Here is a 23,952-nt window from a genome sequence, read left to right on the forward strand (position 1 = left end):
CCTCCAGACCTTCACTGCCCATAGAGCTGGGAATTCCCATAGAGCTGGGAATTATCCGCATACTGTTGAACACCCAGCCCAACCCCCCTGATGATCTCTCCCAGTGGCTTCATGTAGATGTTGAAAAGCATTGGGGAAAGGACGGAACCCTGAGGCACCCCACAGGTGAGAGCCCAGGGGTCTGAACACTCATCCCCCACACCACTTTCTGGGCACAGCCCAGGAGGAAGGAACGGAATCACTGCATAACAGTGCCCCCAGCTCCCAGCCCCTCTAGACGGTCCAGAAGGATGTCATGGTCGATGGTATCAAAGGCCACTGAGAGATCCAGCAGAACTAGGAAACAACTCTCACCTCTGTTCCTAGCCCACCAGAGATCATCAACCAGCGCGACCAAGGCAGTCTCAGTCCATGACGAGGCCTGAATCCCGAATGGAAAGGATCCAAATGGTCTGCATTCTCCAGGTGTGCCTAGAGTTGTTTAGCAACCACCCGCTCAATCATCTTGCCCAAGAATGGAAGATTTGAGACTGGGCAATAGCTGGCCATATTGGCCAGGTCCAAAGATGGTTTTTGTAAGAAGCAGTTTAATAACCACTTCTTTTAGTGGGTCTGGGAAGACTCCCTCACAGAGCAAAACATTCACCACCCTGCAGAGCCCATTGCCCAGCCCTTCCCAGCTCCCTTTTATGAGCCAGGATGGGCAAGGATCAAGGAGACAAGTGGTTGCTTTCACTCGTCCAATCAGCCTGTCCACATCCTCAGAGGTAACAGATTAGAATTGATCCCATGCAACTTGACCAGACAGGACTCTAGCACTCTTCCACCCCAGCCTTGCTTCCACAGTGGAGTCCTTCTGAATCTGAGTGACTTTTACAGTCATGTGTCATGAGACCATGTTATTTTACATAAATTTGACTCTGTTGCTTTCTCTTGTACATACTGGAAAGGCTAAGGACTATTGCCCATGTGCCCCTTGGGATCTTTCAAGTAGTTTCATTATTTAGCACCAACACCTAATTAATGATCCTGTACCATTCAATTACATGCAGTTCATTCATAACAAAACTCTCACTGCTGGGGAATCAGACAAGTTGCAGCTTGCAAAACTCTTGGTTGCTGTGTCTCCTTTTCAGTGCAGACTAAAATCAGTAACAGGGTGCTGCAGATATCAATGAAATTCCAGTCTTGAAGTGAAAGTCACAGATTATAAATTACAGATAGGCATCTCAAAGTAGGTCTGTGAAGATTATCAATGGCATAGAAAGAAATAGGAGTGACTCAAGTGTGCAAGCTGCACAGTTGCACAGTTAAGCAAACTGTGAGTGTACCATAATAAGGAACAATGGTTCAGAACTGTGCAGCTGTTTTCAGTCATTGGGATACACTTTGCAAAAAACTGCATACACACATTTACAGATAAAGGTCCCAAACATGCAGGAAGATGAGAACAGCTCTAGTGTCAACATTTGATTTAGGATTTTGTACTCAAACTTCACCATCCATTTGCATTGAAACTTGAATAAAATAGGGGGGCAGGTAAGCCCCGCCTAATTGATCATGAGATGCAGCACATGCAATTTGAGTGGCAATGCCCAACAACTTTGGGGAGGGGCAGCCCTCTCAAATATTTCATTGGGAGGCTGAACCTCAGCCCCTAGGAGTTGGCTCCTATGCATAGAACCTTTACTATTTTAGCAGTTAGTTTTTCTTTTTGCACTGCTGTTTGTATTTGCCATCCCTCTTTATTTGAGTGTGGATCTGTCAGAAAGAGGTGTTTTCTTAAGTTCAGTCTCCTCTGCCTTCTCTGCATCTCTGTCTTCACTACAGATGCTCCACATAATGGACAGTTGGCAGGGTTTAGAGTAGAAGTGCAGGGCAGACTTTAGCAGCAGCAGCAGCAGCAGGAAAACAAAGGTGATTCTCATCGCTTGTTGCCTAATTTCCTCATGCAAATTCTTCTGCATGTTCCTACATGAGAACTGGCCTTTGCAAACCTAGTGGTTATGTGACCAAATGCTCCTTTGAGCTATTTATGTGTGGGTGGCAGAGGAACTTAACAGGCAGGCCCTTTTACACCTTAATTGTGCTTCACTTGGATTCTGTTTTCCCTTTCTAAATACCATGCCGTTTGGGCAGGCTGTGTCAAGCATGTTTTAAGGCTAAGTCACCTCACAGAGGGCCCTGCAGAAATTTAGACTGGCGTGATGCGAGTTTGAGAACGGGGATTCAAACAGACTTCAATGTATCAAAACTCTCAATTTTCCCATCAGGTTTTGATTACATTATTTCATCCTATTGACAGAAGGGCCTTAGGGGTGTAAGAACACATCCTCCCTGCCCTGTTTTGGTCCCAGCACTCCACTGTAGGTCTTGGAGAAATAAGGTAGCCTGCAAACGAATCTATAAGGCATGGCAGACTTGTATTGGTGCTAGTGATCATGATTCTGTTAGCACACACAAAACAAAATGAGTTTTCATTCATGCATTTATATGCAGATTTTCAAAAGTTGCAGGATGCCTAACAGGTTCTGTGTTCTCCACAAGCACCAGGTGTGACCCAACCTGGGGGGGGGGGGCAGCATGCATGTGTGTGCTCTCACATGGCTGGAGGAGGCCATGAGGCCCACCACAGCTGTGGGGAGGCTAGACAGGGCCCATCATGGCCATGGGAAAGCCCAGTGGGGACTGCCATTGCCACAGGTCAGCCCAATGGGGCAGTGGGAAGGCCTGCCACAGGCTGCAGGATATTAGGGGTCCTTGCCCCACCCTTGAAAAAATGGGGGGCACTTGCCCCCCCCCCATGGTGCACCTGGTGTTATCTCAGGGCTTAGTCATGCTTGTAGGTTTTCATCAACAGCCATACTACCAGTTTGAATGCAGGATGCTAGAAGATAACAGGAGTGCCAGGTACTGTTGGAACCATTATTTTCTACAGAGATGCCAAATTTTGGATTTGCTTAGAATACTCTTGAAAGCTCAACAGAAGCCACTATTGATTTCAAATCCAAGCTAGAGCTATACAATGCATCATCCAGTTGAAACTGCATGCATGAGTTTCAGTTGATGTTTATTTTTAAGCACCTAAAAATTCAAGAGGTGTGTACTTGCCTCTTGTAGACAGTTTCACTCCCCACTCCCACTCCAGAGGGATCAGGTTAGCAGCATGGGAATGCACCTGAACTCAACTGTGCTCTTGCACCTGCTACAGTGTGGCAACCGGTGTCGTGACTCAGACATCTAGCAGTGACCAATGGGGCAAGATCCTCACCCTCAAATGGAAGCTTCAGTCAAGCAGTTTAGCTTAAACAGTTGTTTAGCAGAGTTCACTTTTACTCGGCACACTACTATACACTACTATATACATACACTATACACACTTGTTATGAGTAAGCATCTCTCTCTGATCCCAGAGAAGGTTCTTTGCTTCAAAGGTCTTGCTGTTCCAAAGGCCACACAAGGCATATACAGCCTTTCCTCTAGCTTCTAGTTTTACTTTTAGCATTGAGAACTGGCAACTCTAAGGGTGATGCAACTGCCAAACAAATGTGGAGACAGCAGTGGAGATTCCTTGACATGAACATTCCTGGCACAATACCTGTGCTGCAGTCTTCTATGAAAATATATGAACATATTTTCATTACTGGGTTTTTATAAAGCAGCCCTCCCCACCCTGGCAGCCCCCAGATGCTATGGGCTACAGCCTCCATCAACTCCCCCTAGTATAGCTATGGTCACTTTGGCTGGTAGGAGCTCCAGTCAAAAGGATCCAGGGAGTTGGGGAAAGCTGTCATAAAATTACTGGTGTGATGAACATGAAACATTTTGACACTAAAATAGCAATGTATGAGCATGATTAGCATCACCACTAGGATGAAACATGTGGCCTTTATCAAGCTTTCTTTGCTGGTGGCTGTTTTAGTATGCAGTTACTGGGATTCAAATCAGATCTGTTGCCAGGTTTTGATCGCATTGCTCTTACACAGTTAATTACTTGGTGGAATCTATACATGACTTCTTTTTCAAATTTTCAGCAGGGACAGTGCTGAATTTAGATCTTGGGGACCATGGGTGTAGCCAGGATTTATCCGGGGGGGGGGGGGGAGGAGAACACCCACCTGTCATCATCCTCTGTCTCAACAACAGTTGTTTTAGATTACTTTCTTTTGACCCCAAGTGCTCAGAAAAATCTGTCAAAACATTTCAAATATTCTGATTATTTCTACTTATAGTTAAGTATTTTAATTTATTTACTTGATTTAGGGAGGCAGCTGCCCCTCCCACCACTACCCTCCCCGCCCCGGCTACACCCATGTTGAGGACCTGAGTTTGTATGTACAAAGAGAACTGCCTTATATCGAGTCAAACAATTATTTCATCTAGCTGGGTATTGTCTGTACTGTCCAGCATCAGCTATCCAGCATTTCCCTGCTACCCTGCTATCTGAGACCATTTTAGCGAGAGACACTAGGGACCTGGCCATGTCATAGAGTCAGAACTGTAGAGTTGCCGTTCCCCCAAATTTCAAAAACATAGGACTTATAGGTGATAACTGGTTACTCATCTACACAAGGAGAGATTCCAATGTCCCATCCATTGTTGTGAAGATAAATATTAATCTCCCCTTTTAAAAGGCTAGGTTACAAATACAGTATTAAAAAGTGATTCTTTGTCTATGTGCTGCACCCAAATTACATTTGCTTTAAAGAGCACAATTGTACTGATGAAGCAGGACACTGAGGTGCTGTGTATCTTTCAGAAAAATAATCCCAGATTAATTTTATGTAAGCCTGGAGGTCCTTGTAAGTACCCTTTGCAATGCAGATGTACCCATCCATATTCTATATACATACACACCCACACAACACAAACTTCCTGCCTCCTTGCGCAGAAAATAAGCCTCTATGTTTATTGATTCAGAGTGGGATTTTCTCATGAAACTGCAGGAGAAACAACAAAAAAAATTCCTCTTTCAAAATATGGGTCATGCCTAAACTTGCTGCTGTGCAACCCATTTTTACAAAAGAAGAAGGGAGTTGTTAACCAAGACCTGTCAGCCGCTGAACGCACAAGTCCTGCTACTCCAATGAGCTGCAGACACAAAGCAGCTGTTTGGCAACGCCAGCCAGCTTACTTTGAAAGAACCCAGCCCACCGTGGACATCTTCAGCCAGCATCATCCAGAGCAAAACATGGGGGGGGGGGCATGGAAAAGGATGTTTATAATACTCCTGACATGAAGGCATGTAAGGCTACGCAAGCATACGGGTGCCATCCGCGAGTGATCCCTTCCCAGAACGAGTCCCAAGCCTGAGATCTGAGCCAAGTTCCAGCACCTCACCCCACCCCTGTACTTGGTTCTTTTCCAAGAAGAGGAGCTTGATCCAGGGCTTTTCAACCTTCATTGGGCTATGCCTCCCCAGGTCAGGGAAACAGCGGCCTGGGTCTGCCTGACTCAAGCAAGATATATGGCTCTTGGAGCAAGGCAGAGTCTTGTCCTTGGCACAAGAACAGGAAGGTCAAAATGGGGCACGGGAGTGGGTGGGGGAAGAATATAGAAGTTTCTAGGAGGAAGAACAGGGAAGCAAATGTTTACACACACAAACAAACAAAGAGAAAAATCTGTGATTGACTTAAGTTGTTAAATAACTTCTTTGATGGTGGCGGAAGGACACAGCCAGTCATAACACACTGAGTGAAAAGTCTGGGGGGAAATTGTTTCTGGCAATGCTTAATACTTTTCAAGAAAAAGGGATCATGGACTCTGTGCCCTCCCCACATAATCAGCAAGTCTTGTCAATGCCAGCACTTAACTTATCCAAGTAGGAAAGACGAGGACAAGCCAAAGAAGAGGGTCCTTCAGCTCACCTCCCTTGTGGCTTCATGGCTAGAATGGCTGAGCTGTGAACAGGGAGATTTGGGATCAGAAACTAGGACTGTGGTGTATTTTGGTACATGTTTTGTACTTCCGCTCCTTACAACAGTTCATAACAAAATAATATTTGGAAAAAATTATTCTGAGGCTGGGGAAACAATCAGTTATAGATAGCAGTTTTCTTGCCACTAATGGCATATTAGGAAGGAAGGAAGGAAGCCAAGACAAGTGAGTTGTAGCATCTGTGATCACCACGCTAGAGTCCAGTACCCCATCTCTAAAACAGTATCATATCACTTTGAATAGCCTTGGCTCCCCTCTAAGAATCCTGGGAGCTGTAGTTTGTTAAGGGTTCTGAGAGTTGTTAGAAGACCCCAACTGCCCTCACAGAACTCTTTCCATAGAACTCTGGGAAATGTGTGGTTTGATACTAAAGATTATGGCTGCAGTCCAGGGGGGATTTCTGAAAGGGGGATTTGTCATGGACCACTGACAAGTCAATCAAAAAATCGCATTTGTTGTGGTTTTTTCCCCCGGTTGTTTTTTTTTAAAAAAAGCTCAGCAACGTTCAGGGTGCCCTGGTTTTTAATTTTTGAAATATGGCAACCCTACTGCAGATGGACCTAGCTCACAGTTGCAACAGGGCAACAAGAGAAAAGGCTGTATATGCTTTGTGCAGTACCTGGGCCCCAGCCCACTAAAAACAGCAAAACAGGCTCCTAAAGAACAATTTATCCCTAAATGCAGATGAAAAAGTAAAAGCCCTGGATAAATAATAAAGTATGTGACACAAGCATATTTTTGAAAAATACTTGGTCCCATCTCTGAGGAGAGAGTTCCAGAAGCAAAACATCATTTAATGCTAGGTAATTACATAGCACATAATGCTATGCTATGAGGGGTAAACTACATATGCTCCATAACTGTGAAGGCCTGACAGATAAGTAACATCAACTTTATTATGGAGCATGACAACTCGTGGTGGTACCAATTTGAGAGTCAAAATACGTATTCTTCAAGCCTTTCAATCATTGTAGAGTGTCCCTCCACACAAGAGCTCAGATGTTGGCTACCCAAATCTAAGCTGTGTACACCTGTGTACACCTTTAAAGCACATTCGAAGCACATTTTTTGCACTGAAGAATTCTGGGCACTGTTGTTTGTTAAGGGTTGCCGGGCATTGTAACTCTGCGAGGGGTAAACTACAGTGCCCAGGATTGTTTAACTGTGGAACTGGCACTGCTACAAGTGCTACACAATCCTACACAATTGTAATAAATGGATCTTTTAGCCTGGTATCCCATACACATATGAACTGGCATCAGGGAGGTGCCTTTGCTGTTCTGTATCTGGTGCCTGCTTAAAACATTTTTATTTAAGCAAGCCTATCCAGACACATATATGTTGGTGTGTTTTATTCTCTTTTACTGATAATTTTAATTATTTTAAAAAGTTTTTAATTTTTTATTTATAATCTTAATACTTCTTGTAAACTGCTTAGAATTTGTTTCTACAATCATCAATATTGCTGAATTAATAAAATAAATAAAATAATTGTATAATTGTTCTGGCATGACATCTGATAAACCAAGACATATTGTTTTTCTAGACAATTTCTGGTAAGCAGGTGGCACACAAACAAAGAGGTACCCAACTCATAGGTCCCGCCAGTGCAAGTATTTCTCTGATGCAATTCTCCTCCTCCCCTGCATGCCTGCTAAATCTGTTCTAGGAGTGCCCCCAACACAACACCCCAAGCAGATTTGGGGAAGACACACAGAACGCTAGAGAGAATGAAAAGGTGGGAGGGTGCTCTGTTGCACAAGCATAAATACTTGCACTGACACAACGTGTTAGTTGGATACTGCCCTAAATGCATAACTACATAAATGTAAAAGAACTACTCTAAGTAGGAAATAGAGGGATGTGTGTTGAGTTGCCTTCAGATGTCTTCTAAAGGTTGTGTAGTTGCTTATCTCCTTGGCTTGACGGTCACATTTTCCTATGAAAATACGGACATCCTACCATACCTTCCAACATTTCTCCAATGAAAATAAGGACACCCTAAGGAAAAGCAGGACATTCCAGGACCAAATCAGAAACTGGGACGGCTTCTGTAAATACAGGACTGTCCCTGGAAAACAGGGACACTTGGAGGGTCTGCTATTACCAGGGGAGGAGCTGGGATGACATTCTGCTCAGACATGCATTTCTTTGTCCCCTAGATGCAAGATGTGTCCTAGATTTCAACTCATCTTTGTTTAAATGAGTGCAAATGGAGAAGGCAAACTGAAATAAATGAAGCCTTCATTTTCAGGAAGATTATGACATGTCCAAAAGAGTTTGGAGTAGGAGATACTGCATAAATTTTGCAGAACCGCACAGAACACAGTTTTATTTTAAGGATGCCACCTAGAAGTCAGGGGTCCTCTGAGTAAGGAGTCGTGCAACTCATAAAAAGGAGTGTATGTTCATGCATACAGTGTTTTGCACTTAATGCTTGACAGCCAGAGAGACGTCAAGGGAGATAGAAAACTGTTCCCACCCCTGGAGCGCACGCAGAAAGGCACAACAAGCATTTTTGCTCCATCTTCCCCAGGTTTCTCCTCCCTTCTTTTCTGCAGCAGAGCCTCCCACATAGGGCAGCCCCGCCTCCCCAAGCAGTAGTGCTACAGAGTCCCTTGGGCATTTCATTATGCTCCATGTCTTGCCAAGCTGGGTTCCTTAAGGAATCATCTAAGCCTAGCGGAACAGGGACAGCCTGGCGCCAGCAAAGGAACATCAATAAAAATTACACAGGAAGAGTTAACACAAGGCTTGGCTGATCTACAGGTGCAATTAGAAATTTAAGCATAAATTTGGAGCAGCTCCCAAGTGCAGGTATGTCAGTGTTGCCAAAAAGTTGCTAAGATTCAGTTGTGCTTCCTGCAATGATGCTGGCTGCTGAGCCTGGCCATGTTACTTTGGTCAAAAGACTTCAATTATAACCTCAATTATAACCCCTACCCTAGAGTCCATGGAGTTTTCTTGGCAGGGATACTGGAGTGGCTTGCTGGTTCCTGCTCCAGGTGGATTATGGTGCTGGAGGAGACTCTTGAGAGTCCCATGGACTGCAAGAAGATCAAACCATCTTGAAGCTGAGGCTCCAATACTTTGGCCACCTCATGAGAAGAGAAGACTCCGTGGAAAAGACCCTGACATTGGGAAAGATAGAGGGCACAGGGAGAAGTGGACGACAGAGGACGAGATGGTGGGACAGTGTTCTTGAAGCTACTAACATGAGTTTCACCAAACTGCGGGAGGCAGTGGAAGACAGGAGTGCCTGGCGTGCTCTGGTCCAGGGGGTCACAAAGAGTTGGAAACAACTACACGACTAAACAACAACCCCAGAATCCAAGAGGGTCCTCAAGATACTATTGCATGCAACAAACAGCGGCAAATGATTCACTCAAAGTGTTTTTGTGGCTTCAAAAATATCAGTCTGAAATTAAAGTAAATGGTCTATTTTTCAGAAGCCTCCTCCCCCCCCCACCCCGGCCGCTTCTCCTGACCCACCCACCAGCTCCTCCTTTTGCAGCCCTCCCTGCGTTCTCTGCCAGTCTTTGTTTAAAAGTGCTGTCCTTTTTGCCCCAGGGCTCTCCCTGCTTTACCTAACCTTTCCTAACCATTTCACAACACTGGGCTCCCTGATACTCACCTCTCCTTTGCTCTTCAGCCTGTCTGTGACATCCGGGCTGCTCAGCCAAGTCCACCAGCAGAGGAGCCAAGCCTCTGCCCCCCTCTGGTATTACATCACAGCTGCCCCATTAGAATGGCAAGAGACTTTACACACAACAACACCACAAACGTCTGTAGTGTGCTATTATTTAGATAATTAAACCAAAGAGAACTACAGGGAACCTCATCAGGTCTCTGTGCTTAAGTCTGCCCGGCAGGCAAGGCGGTGAAACACTTATCATTGATCCGCTGCCAAGGTGGGTCGTTTGAACGGTTGATGTAGTTTCATAGTTTCATTCCAGACTGTGATGCTCAGTTCCTAAAACTGGTTGTCTTGGTGACATCACTCAGAAACACAACAGCAGCCTTCCTTAGTAATTATATGCATACCACTGGAAGTAGGTTTCATTGAACTCTGTGGAAGTTACTTCCAAGTAAGCCTGCATAATGGTACTACTGTATTGCTGCCTGTTGTTTAGCAAATCACCTTCAAACCTGTCTCCAAGCCAAGCTGCGACTTCGCCCTAGGCAGTGGTGCGGCAGCAGGACTGGCTGAGGAATACTGCACTCTCATCCTTCAGCCTGGAACCCGCACATTTGCTTATTCAAGGTAAACCATGGTTTGGCTTAGCATTATGTGTGAACCATGCCACTGTCTCTTCCATGTCCTGAGACACGGTGCATTTGCAGCAACCTGTACACCACCACACACCTAATAACCCAAGAAGTCATCCTGTTCCAAGTCAATTCAGGAAACATTGGAGCAGGTGAGAGGTTCTCTCCTCCATGAAGAAGAGGAGAAAGAAGAAGAGAACGTCATAGTGCTGGGCTGAGCAGAGAGATTTAAACCTCTCAGCACCATTATAGTCAGGGAAAAGATGCTCTCTTTAGAGGCATCATCTGAACAATGGAGTGGAAGTGATTTTCCTCCCCATGGCACTCAGCGAGGCTTGATGTGATATGACTTTTCCAGGAAAACAAAGTTAAGTGCAGCCAGAAGGAACCTTTAGCAGCTTTAAAGGCGCAGCGGAGGTAGCCTGGGTCAGGCAGGATGGCCAGGCAAAATGCTTAGGGCCAAGACTTTTGCCCTTCTAAAATGAAAGGGAAAGAGGACTGAAGGGGCACTTCTGCAAGCACACCACAGTGGCCCCGGGGAGCACGGAAGGGCCGTGTGTGTTGTCTTTCCGCATGCGCTAGAACGTGAGTTGGCCAGGCCCACCATGCAGCCCTCAGACTGAAAAGGGCTAGGCACTTTTGGAAGAAAGGGAAGGCTGACAGAGAGTACATATGAAATATCTTTGTATAAAATGTAAGTCACTTAGGGGTCAGTCAGTTTGAGGGCTGCACGTCTCCCTTTCCTCCGGTGCTCTGGAGTTTTATGGAGCCTATAAAAGTTCACACTTGGTGACGACAAAGGAGGTTTGCTTAGCTCTGCCTGAGCTCTGATTAGTTTCCAGAATGGATTTGTTTTATTTCATTTAGGAACAATTTAATATTATATAATGAAAGGATGCTGTCAACATGGCAACTCTTGTTACAAGTCACAGATATTTCAGCATTCTGGGTGCCAAGCCAATTTCAGACTGAGCCAAGGGGAGTTTATCCATCATTACATGGTGTCCTCCTCACCATATTTTGTAGCCATAAAGTGGAATTCACTGCTATAGAATGTGATGCAAAGGAGAATGGCATCCACAAAGCTTTTGCTGTGTCAGCAATGTTTGGTACAGTAGTAGCTAACTTTTCCTGATGTGCAAGAGTCTCTTCCAGTGTCTTTACTAAAGAGATGCAGTTTTGAAATTGAGTCAGTATGTGATTGGGAGGTGCATATATTTACTATCTATTAGGTATTTTCCACACTAAATATAGAACTCAAGCCTCAAATGGGGTGTGGAGAGTGTTGATATTTTCACCCCCTCCCATTGCAAGAATCTCCTGATCTGATGTTCTGAGAAAGGAGGGGGCGGAAACTGCTCTTCTACTCTTCTGCTCCTGACTTACTCTGTGTGTGGAGAGAGTCTTATCTATGTAGTGACTAGATGGCAGAGTGGGAGATGTAACATTCAAGCAAGCCGGTAGCAGTGGCGTAGTGTGGGGGGTGCAGGGGGGGCCGGCCGCGCCGGGCGCAACATCTGGGGGGGGCGCGCTCGCCGCCCCCGGAGTCGCCGAAGAGCCTCGGGCACAGGCTGTAGCAGAGCCCCATGTCTCGCGGAACCGACGAGCTGTGTGCGCGTCCGGGCTGAAGGCGTCCGGCAGGCAGCGGCTCTCAGCGCTCACCGCGGTCCCCGCGCATCAGGGCCGCAGAGGGCGCGCCAGGCAGCCCCTCCTCACAGCCCCGCCGCCGCTGCTGCTGCTGCAGCTGCTGGGCCATGTTGCATTTTCCTTGCCTCTCTGCCCTCCTCCTCCGGGCAAGCGGCGTCGTTTGGGTGGCAGCGCCAGCGGCAACTGGCCTCAGATCACCTGACACGGACCCGCCGCCGCCGTCGTGGCTACCTTACTGTAAATACCCCAGCCCAGGCAGCAGCAAGAAGAAGCTGGCAGCGGCGGCAGGTTAGGGGTTAGGGGCACAAATTACTTGCCTTGCCCCGGGTTAGGGGGCGCAAATTACTTGCCTTGCCCCGGGTTAGGGGGCGCAAATTACTTGCCTTGCCCCGGGTGCTGACAACCCACGCTATGCCGCTGGCCGGTAGTTCTTTAGTTTGTAGTAGCTATTAGAAATAAAAGAAGTTATGCTTCACAGCTAGCTTCCACATTATTTATACTCTGCTGAGTCTGGTGCTCACAATGCACAGTTGTGAGTCCAGTGCACTGGGACCTGTTTTCCAGAACTGGATGGTCTCTGAAAGTGCTCCAGTCACCTAGCCCAACATTGGTTGAAAGTGCTCCAGTCACCTAGCCCAACATTGAGCCCAACATTGGTTGAAAGGCGTACTGACAGAGTCTTCAAGCAGTTTCCGGGGCATATTTACCATTTATCTCTTTCCCCCCCCCCAAAAAAAAAAACCCTTTGGGACCATGTTGCTGTGCCTTGATGTAATCTCATTCTGGGGGCATTGTGGGAGAGAACAATGACGGTCAGCAGAAAAGAAGAAGAAAATTGTCCAGCTACCAGCTGCAAGCATGTACCCCAAAACAGTTTGCCCATTTTTACCCTCCCACAGTGTAAAACTTTTTTAAAAAAAAATCCAAAAAGGTAGAAATAATTCTAACTTCTCTACTTTGCAGTGTTAGTAGTTTGTTGAATTGGACTTAAAGGTTTTTTTTAAATGCCAGGCTGAGAATAGCATCTAAATGCTGCTGGGTTAGAGTCATGACAGATAGGACTTCACCCAGGAGGGATGAATACCAACCCTGCCCAAAAACGCATTTTCCCTTGCTTTGGACAAGGAAAACTAAAGTTTCATTTTTTGTAAGCTGCTTTGAGACATGTGGTGAAAAGCATGGTGTATATTCTAAAAATTTAAATAAATAAAAGCTGAAGTTTTGTGTCATTTACAAATTTGGGACCAGCCAACAACAGGAAAGTTTTGAAGCCTGCTTGTTCTTGTGTGCTGTTAATTAATCAATACCAATGAGAAAGAAATGTGGTAATTGTCCATCAAGACAGCAATGTTCCTTAGCTATCAGCATTTGACCTGGCATGTCCCACGTGGGTAAGATCTTCACTGTGTTTGAAGATGGAAGTGGTGAGAGACCAGCCTGGAACTGCAAGTTGGCTGTATCCTGGAAGGCAACTCATCATCCTGCTCTCATTGATATCCCAGGGCCACTATTAATTTGCAGTTAGCTGAGGTCTCAAAACATATCTGGCATCTCCCTATCACAGAAATTAGAAACATAAATAACTGAGCCCAAAACAATAAATACTGGTATATAAATATATATTTGTAGAAACTGAGTGTCCTCTTCCCTCCTCCTCCTCCTTCTTCTTCTTCTTCTTCTTCTTCTTCTTCTTCTTCTTCTTCTTCTTCTTCTTCTTCTTCTGTGATCACTTGAAGCCGAGTAAGATTGTCTTCCATAAACACGGTTTTAACAATGAGTCCGTAAGTGACTATGGAGGCCAATTCTGGATCCACACGTCCTTCCACAGTGGGGACATTGGTTTCCCGGCGGGAGTTGATCATGGTGTGGATTTGCCAAGCGTGCCTTCCTCTTAGCACGTTTCTCCCTTGTGTCCTGAGTTTGAATGACTTCAAAGCCCATGACACCTTTGGTAAAGGCTGTTCTCTAATTGGAGCACTCGCAGGTAAGTGTTCCCCAATTTTTTGTGTTTATACTACATTTTTTAAAATTTGCCTTGAGACAGTCTTTAAACCTCTTATGTTGACCACCAGCATTACGCTTTCCATTTTTAAGTTCAGAATAGAGTGGTTGCTTTGGAAGACGATAATTGGGCAACTACACAACATGACCAGCCCAACAAAGTTGATGTTGAAGAATCATTGCTTCAACACTGGTGATCTTTGCTTCTTCCAGTATACTGGTATTAGTTCGCTTGTTTTCCCAAGTAAATTTTTGGAGACACCGTTGATGGAATCTTTCGAGGAGTTGGAGATGGAGTTTATAATCTTGAAGACATGAGGTCTTCCTAGTAGTACATGTGAAAAGCTTAACATGAGTCAACAGTGTGATGATGAAAATTTACATTTGTATACCTCCCTATACCCAGAGGTCTCAGGGCAGTTCACAAGATAAAAATCACAATCGCTAATGCTATTCTAGGCTACATCGACAGGAGTATAGTGTCCAGAAGTAATAGTCCCGCTCTATTCTGCTTTGGTTAGACCACATTTGGAATACTGTGTCCAATTCTGGGCACCACAAATTAAGGATGTTGACAAGATGGAACGTGTGCAGAGGAGGGCAGCCAAGATGATCCAGGGTCTGGAAACTAAGCCTTATGAGGAATGGTTGAGGGAGTTAGGTATGTTTAGCCTGGAAGAGAGGAGACTGAGAGGAGATATGATAGCTATTTTCAAATATCTAAAGGGCTGTCACATGGAGGAGGGAGGAAGCTTGTTTCCTTTTAATTTCAGGTGTGCACTCGATGTATAAACTTGCAATAATAAAACCTGAGATTTTTGAAAATTCTAATGTTTCTTTTATTTTTTGTTTCTAGTTTCATAGAAAACAAAAAGTAAACTTTGATCATAATAAACTTTCTACATAGTATTAACTTCCATAGGAGTTAAGCTTCCCTTTCTAAAATAAATATTTCTGTTTAAGCACAGAAAAGCATATAATTTTACATTAAAAATCAAGAAAAAGGAAGAAAAATAAACAGGGGATTTCTGTTTGCTGTTGTTTTCCAGTCTGAATGGCAGAACATTGCTCAATCCTCTAAATGGTGCCATGTTAGCTAATTGGTACAAGACGGTTTGGCAAGTTGCTTTGCTGGAAAAATTAACAAATGACCTACATCTGATTAATGCTGTTTACGTAAGCAAAGGGGAAATACAAATGCATATACCAACAGCATACAAAACTTTCTGGCTGCTATCAACCTTGTGGACTTGAATTTTGATACAGTCGTACCTTAGATCCTGAAAAACTTGTGACTCAAACGTTTTGCCTCCCAAATGCTGCAAGCCTGGAAGTGAGTGTTCCAGTTGGCGAACGTTCTTTGGAAGCCGAACGTCCAACTCTGCTTCCGATTGTTTTTTTGTTTTTTTTAACATAATATTTATTGAGGTTTCAAATAAGACAAATAAACAAAAAGACAGAAAAAACACACAAAACAAGTATACTTTCAGTCCTTATTTTCTTATACCTTATTTCCCACGACTTCCCCTCGCCTCCCCTTCTTGTATTCCAATTCCAAATGTTAGTTCAACAAGTTCTTATCCCCAATTTTTACCTTATTTCATTGTTATACTTAAATCCTTTTAATAACAAATTTCAACTTATTTACCTCAGTCCTTCTACTTAAACCCTTTTTCCAAGGTCGACCCAGATTCCCTTCCACGAATTTCCCAATTTTATATTAATACCAAACCAAAAATACAAAATAAAAAATATATATATAGAAAAAAATATTTATACAACCTTTGGATTCATCAAACCCCACCCTCCCTTTCCCGGTTTCGATCCCCAAACCAATGTCCATCCGTCCATCTGCTATCAGCCTGGCGATCTCACATCAGAGGCTTTTAAGTCTCTCTCAGTCCTTTATATTAAACCCCAAATCTCGGAGGAGCACAATCCCAAAAAAGTCCATATTTCTTCCTGCCAGACCTCCATGTTTGAAAGAGTTCGTGAATTTAAATGTCCCAAACGCTCGAACTTCCATCTTGTTCAAATTTGTAATCCCTAAATCTTCAGGTCTCCATCTAAGTAGGTCTCTCCATTCTTCATTCTCCAATTCAAGCCAAATCTTCATCATCCAATTCTTATTTTCCTTTATGACCTTCCTGCCAGGCCTCTGGCCTTCCTTAGCCTTCTGCAACATTATAACTCCTCCTTCCTTTCCCTCCAGATCCTCATGTATCTCTTCCACTTGTTCCACTTTCTCAAATTTGCTAAGTTTGTTTCCCTGCTCAGCTGCAAAATCTTTCATTTCCGTTACAGGGGCTTTTGGTTCAAAGACGAAGACTTGAGTCAAGTCCTTTCCATTTTCAGTAAAGTTGTTTACTGTTTCATTCAGTCCCATGACCCCTGTAGCCAAAATATTGCTTTGTTCTTGAAGCTTTCCCAAGAGATAAAAAGTTTTGTTCAACTCAGTGAGTATCTTTCCACTTCCAGCCATTCTTGCAGTGTCCCAAAACCCCCTCTAGAGGGATTGTGGAAATTTACTATCCTTCTAGTTCCAGTCCCAAAAAACAAAATAGCTTATTTTTCGACAGTTTATAACCAAAATGTAGCAAATCCAACTGGCAAAGGCAGCAAAAACAATGTTACTTTATATTCCCCAACTTTGACAGCTAGTTTTGACAGCTGTCAAAGCCTTCTGTATCTTTCCAACAGGCTCTCTCGCTGATTACTCCCGGGTCCCGGGGGGTTGCGCAGCTCTCAAAATCCACTCTTATCCTCCAGCAAAATTACTTATACTGTCCAATCGTGAAATTAATAACTTTGTTCAGTTACGATAAAAATTAATCTCTCGACCTTAGTTATTTAGTCCTTGTTTTAAGTTGTCTACAAAATGGGGAGACAGACTTCCTTTTTATATCTTCCCCGATCGTGCCAAATTCAAAGAAAAGATTTCCTGTCCAATTTCTGTATTACTCACGGGTTCTTACTTTTTGGTCTGAATGTTCTCAGGAAAAAGTCAGCGCTCTCCATCCATGGCATGCGGCTTCACTCAGCAGGGGGAGCAGAGGACTCTCAGCACCGCGCCGCTCCCGTCTCCCGTTCCGAAGCCTTTAAAAAGGCTCCTTCGCAGGTCGGGGGGGCGCAAATGGTGCCCGCCGAGTCACCAAGTCCACAGGCTTCCGCGCCTGTGGTTTCTAAGGGTCCCCGCGTCGCCGGCGCGGCAGAACCCGATCCCTACTGAGCCGATTCCCTCCGGAGCTCGGAGGGAATCCGCCATTAGACGTTGGCGCTAACCCGGAAGTCCATTGGCTTCCGATTGTTTTTGAACGGTTCCGGGAGTCGAACCAACTTCCAGAACGGATTCCGTTCGACAACCAAGGTACAACTGTACTTCCTAATGGGTTTTGATGACAGATTAATATTTTGGTTTGTTTTTTTTTATTTTACTTTTGACTCCCCATGTGTCCTCTAAGAGATGTAGAGGGGTTTGCTTTGTACTATTAAAATTGTGTTAATAAACAATTAGACATTGGTGCCAGGGAGAACATTGTGGAATCCATTTTATGCCGCAGCAGTAGATGGCATTTCAGCAATGTTTTTAAAAAATGTGTTCAATGCATATCAAAAAGTGGGGTTCAAATAAAAAAAAATCCCTCAAATGTTGACTATTTTTAATGACTGCTACATTAACAGTAAGACAGCACTTACACATTTTGTAATTAAAACCTTCTGTTATTTGGCACACCTGTGGAACTTTGATGTAGAAAGCAGGAGCATTAAAACTGCACTGCAGGACACTGTGTAGTACGCAAGTTGGAACAAAATAGAATTGCAACAGCCGTCTATTGCACTTGAACTCCATCTTGACTCTTCAAAATGCTCAGATCTTCGCACAGCTCCAAGATATCCTTACGCAGAGTCCATGACATAAAAAACCTTCATCACTATAATACAATGAAAAGTATCAATTAATAAGCATATTTTGTAGGTGCAACGGAGCATGTAATGGTGCATCTCTGATGATTCTCACATACATTTCAGGCATGTTTCTCTCCATGACAACCACAGTTGCCAGAACTCCTTCTAGTGCGCCTGTTAGAGGCTCTGTCTGCACAGCTCCATTCAGTTCTGTAGCCCATGGTGTTGATAACCTAAAAATAAGTCAAGATATTTACTACTGAATAGTGCTTGTATTTCATATCATTGTTTTGCACTATGATGTACTTGTGAAGGACCAGTGTACAGTACAGAACTTCCCTTTACAAAAGGTATGATCTTCATCTACCTGTCCAAAGGCAGCTACATACAAACCTCCATTTCCATTCACATGAATATCATTTTCACTCAGGTGGGAATTGTTGGCCTCCTCTTCCTCTTCCTCTTCCTCTTCCTCTTCCTCTTCCTCTTCCTCTTCCTCTTCCTCCTCACTTGCTGGCTCCGCCACTTTCATCTGAAGGTTCACCAGCAACTTCGCTTTGGGAATGGTGGCAAAGTCTGAAAAACGTGGGGTGGGGTTGCACAGGCCAAGCAGCAGAGCAATAATTCACACTGGCCAGTGGACAGAACAGAAAAGCATCTTGAGTAAGAACCTGATATCGTATGTTATTTTTAAATCTTCAAAAGGTATCTAAGTGTGGGGGTGGGAGGTGGACTTTGAAGGACTCCTGGCTTTAGCCATAAGAAAACAAATTAACCTACCTTGTGGTCCATGTGGTCTCCGGTTCATCCAGCTGGGGTTCCCTCCCATGACCCATGGCCGGCACAAGAGCTTGAAATTTGGAGGCTTTCTTTTACGTGGCACTCAGTCATTCCATCAGTACATTGCTCTAAAAAAACCTCATGCTTTGCATGCTTTAACTGAAATTCTGTGATGCTCTTCTCACCACAGAACATGAGTTAAGCGTCTGAAAACAGTGGTGATGGGCAGAGGAGTGCTGTCTCTTATCCAACCCACTGCTTCATTCTTCAGCAGGACTCTAACCCAAAGGTGAACTTCCTCTCCACACCAATACACTTCCTTGCCATGTTGGTTCTGACATGCTGGAATGGTGCCTTCTGAGCACATGAGTGCAGTGTTTCATAGAATCATAGAATCATAGAGTTGTAAGAGACCACAAGGGCCATCGAGTCCAACCCCCTGCCAAGCAGGAAACACCATCAGAGCACTCCTGACATATGGTTGTCAAGCCTCTGCTTAAAGACCTCCAAAGAAGGAGACTCCACCACACTCCTTGGCAGCAAATTCCACTGTCGAACAGCTCTTACTGTCAGAAGTTCTTCCTAATGTTTAGGTGGAATTTTCTTTCTTGTAGTTTGGAGCCATTGCTCTGTGTCCGCTTCTCTGGAGCAGCAGAAAACAACCTTTCTCCCTCCTCTATGTGACATCCTTTTATATATTTGAACATGGCTATCATATCACCCCTTAACCTCCTCTTCTCCAGGCTAAACATGCCCAGCTCCCTTAGCCGTTCCTCATAAGGCATCGTTTCCAGGCCTTTGACCATTTTGGTTGCCCTCCTCTGGACACGTTCCAGTTTGTCAGTGTCCTTCTTGAACTGTGGTGCCCAGAACTGGACACAGTACTCCAGGTGAGGTCTGACCAGAGCAGAATACAGTGGCACTATTACTTCCCTTGATCTAGATGCAATACTCCTATTGATGCAGCCCAGAATTGCATTGGCTTTTTTAGCTGCCGCGTCACACTGTTGGCTCATGTCAAGTTTGTGGTCAACCAAGACTCCTAGATCCTTTTCACATGTACTGCTCTCAAGCCAGGTGTCACCCATCTTGTATTTGTGCCTCTCATTTTTTTTGCCCAAGTGAAATACTTTACATTTCTCCCTGTTAAAATTCATCTTGTTCGTTTTGGCCCAGTTCTCTAATCTGTCAAGGTCGTTTTGAAGTGTGATCCTGTCCTCTGGGGTGTTTAGGAAGCAGGGCCCTCTATTGGAAGGCTGATCTACCAGTTTTCCAGAAGAAGCAGAAATCCAGGAATACACAACAAAGAGAAGTCACAGAACCGCAGAATTGTTGAGTTGGAAGGGACCAAGAGCGCCATCCAGTCCAACCCCCTGCAGCGCAGGAATCTGTTGCCCAATGTGGGGCTTGAACCCACAACCCTAAGATTAACTCACATGCTCTAATGACTGAGCTATCCTATCTCAATAATCATTGTTTCAGTAAATGTTTTACTTGATGAGGATTTTAAACTGGAATGGCTTCAATACAGTGGTACCTCAGGTTAAGAACTTAATTTGTTCTGGAGGTCCGTTCTTAACCTGGAACTGTTCTTAACCTGAAGCACCACTTTAGCTAATGGGGCCTCCTGCTGCCGCTGCGCCACCAGAGCACAATTTCTGTTCTCATCCTGAAGCAAAGTTCTTAACCCAGGGTAATATTTCTGGGTTAGCGGAGTCTGTAACCTGAAGCATATTTAACCTGAAGCTTCTGTAACCTGAGGTACCACTGTACTCTCAAAACTAGAGAATCACGTTAACAACTCTTAACTAAACAGTTTCAATGCATACAATTATGACATCAAACAAGCTTAAAACCACAGAAATTAGGAAGCTGCTACAGATGGTTCTCAAGCATAAACTGAGAAATTGTACCACACCATTTCCCCCTTCCCCTGTGAGCTGGTTATTATGTGATCTGTAATCCTCTTCCTTTGGGGATAACACTATTTCATGGTCTGCACCTGCTTTCTCCTCAAGGCCGTGGCAGACAGCGAGACGCCTTCAGCAAGCTTTAAGATGCCCAAAACATCTTACCATGACATTCCTACGTGTGTTAAAGATGCAGTTAGAAGTGGCTGCTTTCTATCCAGGTGGTTTGCCACCTGTGCAATGGATAGGCACTTCTGCCAGTAACATTTTAAAATTAATTTATTTGTTAAATTTGTATACTACCCTTCATCCTGGCACCTTGAACAGGATCACTATTGAAGTAGAAAATACATTTGTCACAGAGACTTCTTTTTACGATTTTCAGTTTTATACATTTCAATCATTTTACAATCATTTTAACATTTCAAAACTCAATTTCCTTCCCCCTCTTTCTGCAGTTCCTTAAATTTATTTTTTATATTTTCTGCATATTCCAAATTAACTTAACTTACTCATACATCTACTTTAAAACTATACTCTTTTATAAAACTGCAGGTTATTGCAACAATCCTGCCAATTTTCTTATCTGTTTCCAATTTGTTTGTTAATATTCAATAAACCATTTCCATTCTTTTATAAAAGGTTTGTGCATCATGAAGACTTCTTGGCAGGGCTGGTTAGAGGCTAGGGAGGATTGGGGCCAGAACATGGAGCCACATCCCGGGGAAGGGCCTGCTGGCCTGGAAGACACTCGCCTGGATGCTCACCTAGGGATGGACCAAGTGGGCTTTTCTGGAGCACTCCCACCTCATTGCCACTGAATGTTCCTACTGTGGTGGAAGAGCTGCCTGACACAACTCCAGCACAGCCTCCTGTCAGCAATGCACTCCCTGGGGAGGCACCTGAGACCTAATCGGGCAATGAGTGGGCCACGTTGTCTCTTCCTCCATCACAGTGTTGACTGTGGTGGCAGCACCAGACCCAGTCTATGCTCAGGAGCACCTGCTGCTTGGGACAATCACCATGCGAATGGCTGTGCCCATGCCGCTCTTCATTTAATCTCTAGCCATGTACCTTAGATGGCACTATATGTACATCTGAACCTGATCTATGCAATCTGCAGCCTGGTGTATGTCTGGGCAGTGTGATGAATTTTGAAATAAAGCTTTTGGCAAGAACCAAGCTGAGAGTCTGAGTACTGTCCATGAGTGGGAGCCAGGAAAGGCTAGAAACGATCATATGGGATTGCTGCCTCTCCTTGCCCCTCAATGACTCAATTTGGATAATAATTAAAATAGTTCCTTTCATGGACAAATACATGACAAATCCACTCGGTTGGGAGACTGATGGAGCTCTGCATTGCCTGGGCTGGGGGCTCTGCTGAAGCTCTGGCCAACTCTAGGGTAGAGAAATGACCTGGGTGGTTGGCAAGATCACTCCCAAATGCTCTCCTGCATACCCAAGTTTGGTCAGTCCATTCCATGGGTGTAGCCAAGGACGGGCAGGGAGGGGCAGCTACCCCCCTAAATTAATAAAAATCAATAAAAATACATAGCAAACTGTGGTTCTGCCCCCTCCCCAACAAAAAGCCTGCCCCCCCAAAAAAAAAATCCTGGCTACGTCCATGGTCTGTTCCATGTTTCTTTGAAGAGCTGAAAGTGACGCAGTGGCAAGGAAAACAGCTGGAGTGTTGGTGTGGCAAGACCATCCTCCGGTCCTTTGCTGTTTTGCCATCGCTGCTTCTGCACAATATCTGTTCTGCGAATTACTTCAACTGGTGAGGAGGCTTGTTACATTCTGCCCCCTAAGGAGTTCAGTACTCAGTATGAGCAGTTTGCATGACATTTCGCAGATCAATTGCTTGCGCTCATTCTGTCTCGGACTCCAGGGTGAATTGCTTCTGGGTGGTACTCTAGACCATTTTTATCAAGTTTTCCTGAATGCATTTCACTTTGTACAACTTGACTATGTGGACAGAATTCTTGGAGATACTGTGTAAACACATGTGCTTAACCCCTGCCCTTTCTGAGCTAATTGGCATGCTTGGGAGATTAACTGAGCCAGAGGTTCTCAATGCCTCTTAATGTGAAGGTTTTATTCTCTCACTTCTGAAATAGGTCATTATGAGACAGTAGCAGCTGCCTGAAGTAAACAATATGGCAGGCTGTGAGGGAATGTTTCAAGGGGGAGTCACTTCACTGAGTACTGTAAGAGAAACAGCTTTGGAATGACCGGGAAAGAATTCTGACAAGTACACGTCCCTTCCCAGCTATAGCTAGGGCTGGAGGTTGTGAAGGGGGACCCAGCTCATTCAATTCTGAGGCCACCTGCACCATCCTGGCCACCAGCCCCCACAAATGTGACGGAAAATGCTTCTTACAGACATGTTGCAGCTACCCCAAGGAAATCACTGTGAAAGAGCCACCAGGATTATACCATACTAGTGTGGAAACTCCCCATCCAATGTAAGAATTATTCCTTCGAAAATCAAAATTAAAGAATAATCAGCATGTGCTTGTCTTATTGTACCTAGCACCACATTTTTGTCCAAACTGAGTTTGCTTTGTTTCTACTGAGTGCACAGATTAGGGAAGAATAATATTAAAATCCTAAGTTCTGTTCCTTTCATCAAGGCAGTTACATCTTGCTTTATTGAGCAATCTAACACCCGCCTATAGCGAAGGAAGAGAAAAATGAACAGGGGAGTTCAGAGGTATGTCAGAGGTTCATGTAAAACCTTGAAGGCTGTGATCCTAATTCTTACTCAAGCAAAATTCCTTGTACAGTTGACAACCGCAGGTTCAGGCATCTGCAGAATGCCGTCCAATATAAACACTTGCTATGGTCTGCATAACTTCAGCACTTTGATTCAATTTAATAAATGACAAAAACAAATTGCCATTGGTTTATGGAAATGTTGTCCATTCCAGAAAGGAGAATATTCTACTGACCCCTCCAGATCTATGCTAACTGCTTGTCCAAACCATTAATGAGCACCAGAAGTCTACATTTATCAAACATGCTGATTGGTAGGCACCATGAGAGCTTTCAGAGCAGTTCCCTTATTGCAAATGATGCAAGCACTATTGCAATATGTAGAAGTTCTAGAAGCCAAATCTGAAAGGCTCCTTTAGCCCCATTTCTTATTCCTGTTGCTCACATGCTCCATATGAGTGAAAGGAAGCTAGACTAGATGGTCTCCAGGCACCAGGCTATGATCCAACCATACCTACATTTCTGTCATCTGAATTTAGATTTAATTAATTTATGTGCCTCAAGCAGATTATGGGTGTTTCTGCTTTGCCCTGACAACCCCAAAGAGAAAAGTCTCCATAACCCTCACACTGAGGTGCACTGAGGGTTTGTGATTTCCCAGTTATGGCAGTGGCTATCCAAAATGAAGCATGGAACTGAACCAATAGTCCCAGGCTGTTAACAAATGGCACTCGACCAGTTTCCCTGCTCTTTGCCCTCCCTCAGGCAACAGGCTTAGTCTCAGTTC

At 44.4% G+C, this 23,952-nt stretch overlaps 1 protein-coding gene and 1 long non-coding RNA gene across 4 annotated transcripts in view; both read right to left on the reverse strand.

Annotated features, from left to right (window-relative positions):
* The window catches only part of NRG2 (neuregulin 2), a 144,260-nt gene that overhangs the window by 95,871 nt on the left and 24,437 nt on the right, over positions 1 to 23,952 (reverse strand). The window lies entirely within an intron of this gene.
* LOC307220070 lies at positions 17,601 to 18,861 on the reverse strand. Its single transcript, XR_013840683.1, has 4 exons — positions 18,271 to 18,861; positions 18,154 to 18,240; positions 17,877 to 17,993; positions 17,601 to 17,786 (listed from the first exon to the last, which is right to left on the reverse strand). It is a non-coding gene; the product is annotated as an uncharacterized lncRNA (long non-coding RNA).

The sequence above is a fragment of the Podarcis cretensis genome (genome assembly GCF_951804945.1).
Source record: "Podarcis cretensis genome assembly, chromosome: 7".
In the NCBI taxonomy this organism is placed as follows: Eukaryota; Metazoa; Chordata; class Lepidosauria; order Squamata; family Lacertidae; genus Podarcis; species Podarcis cretensis.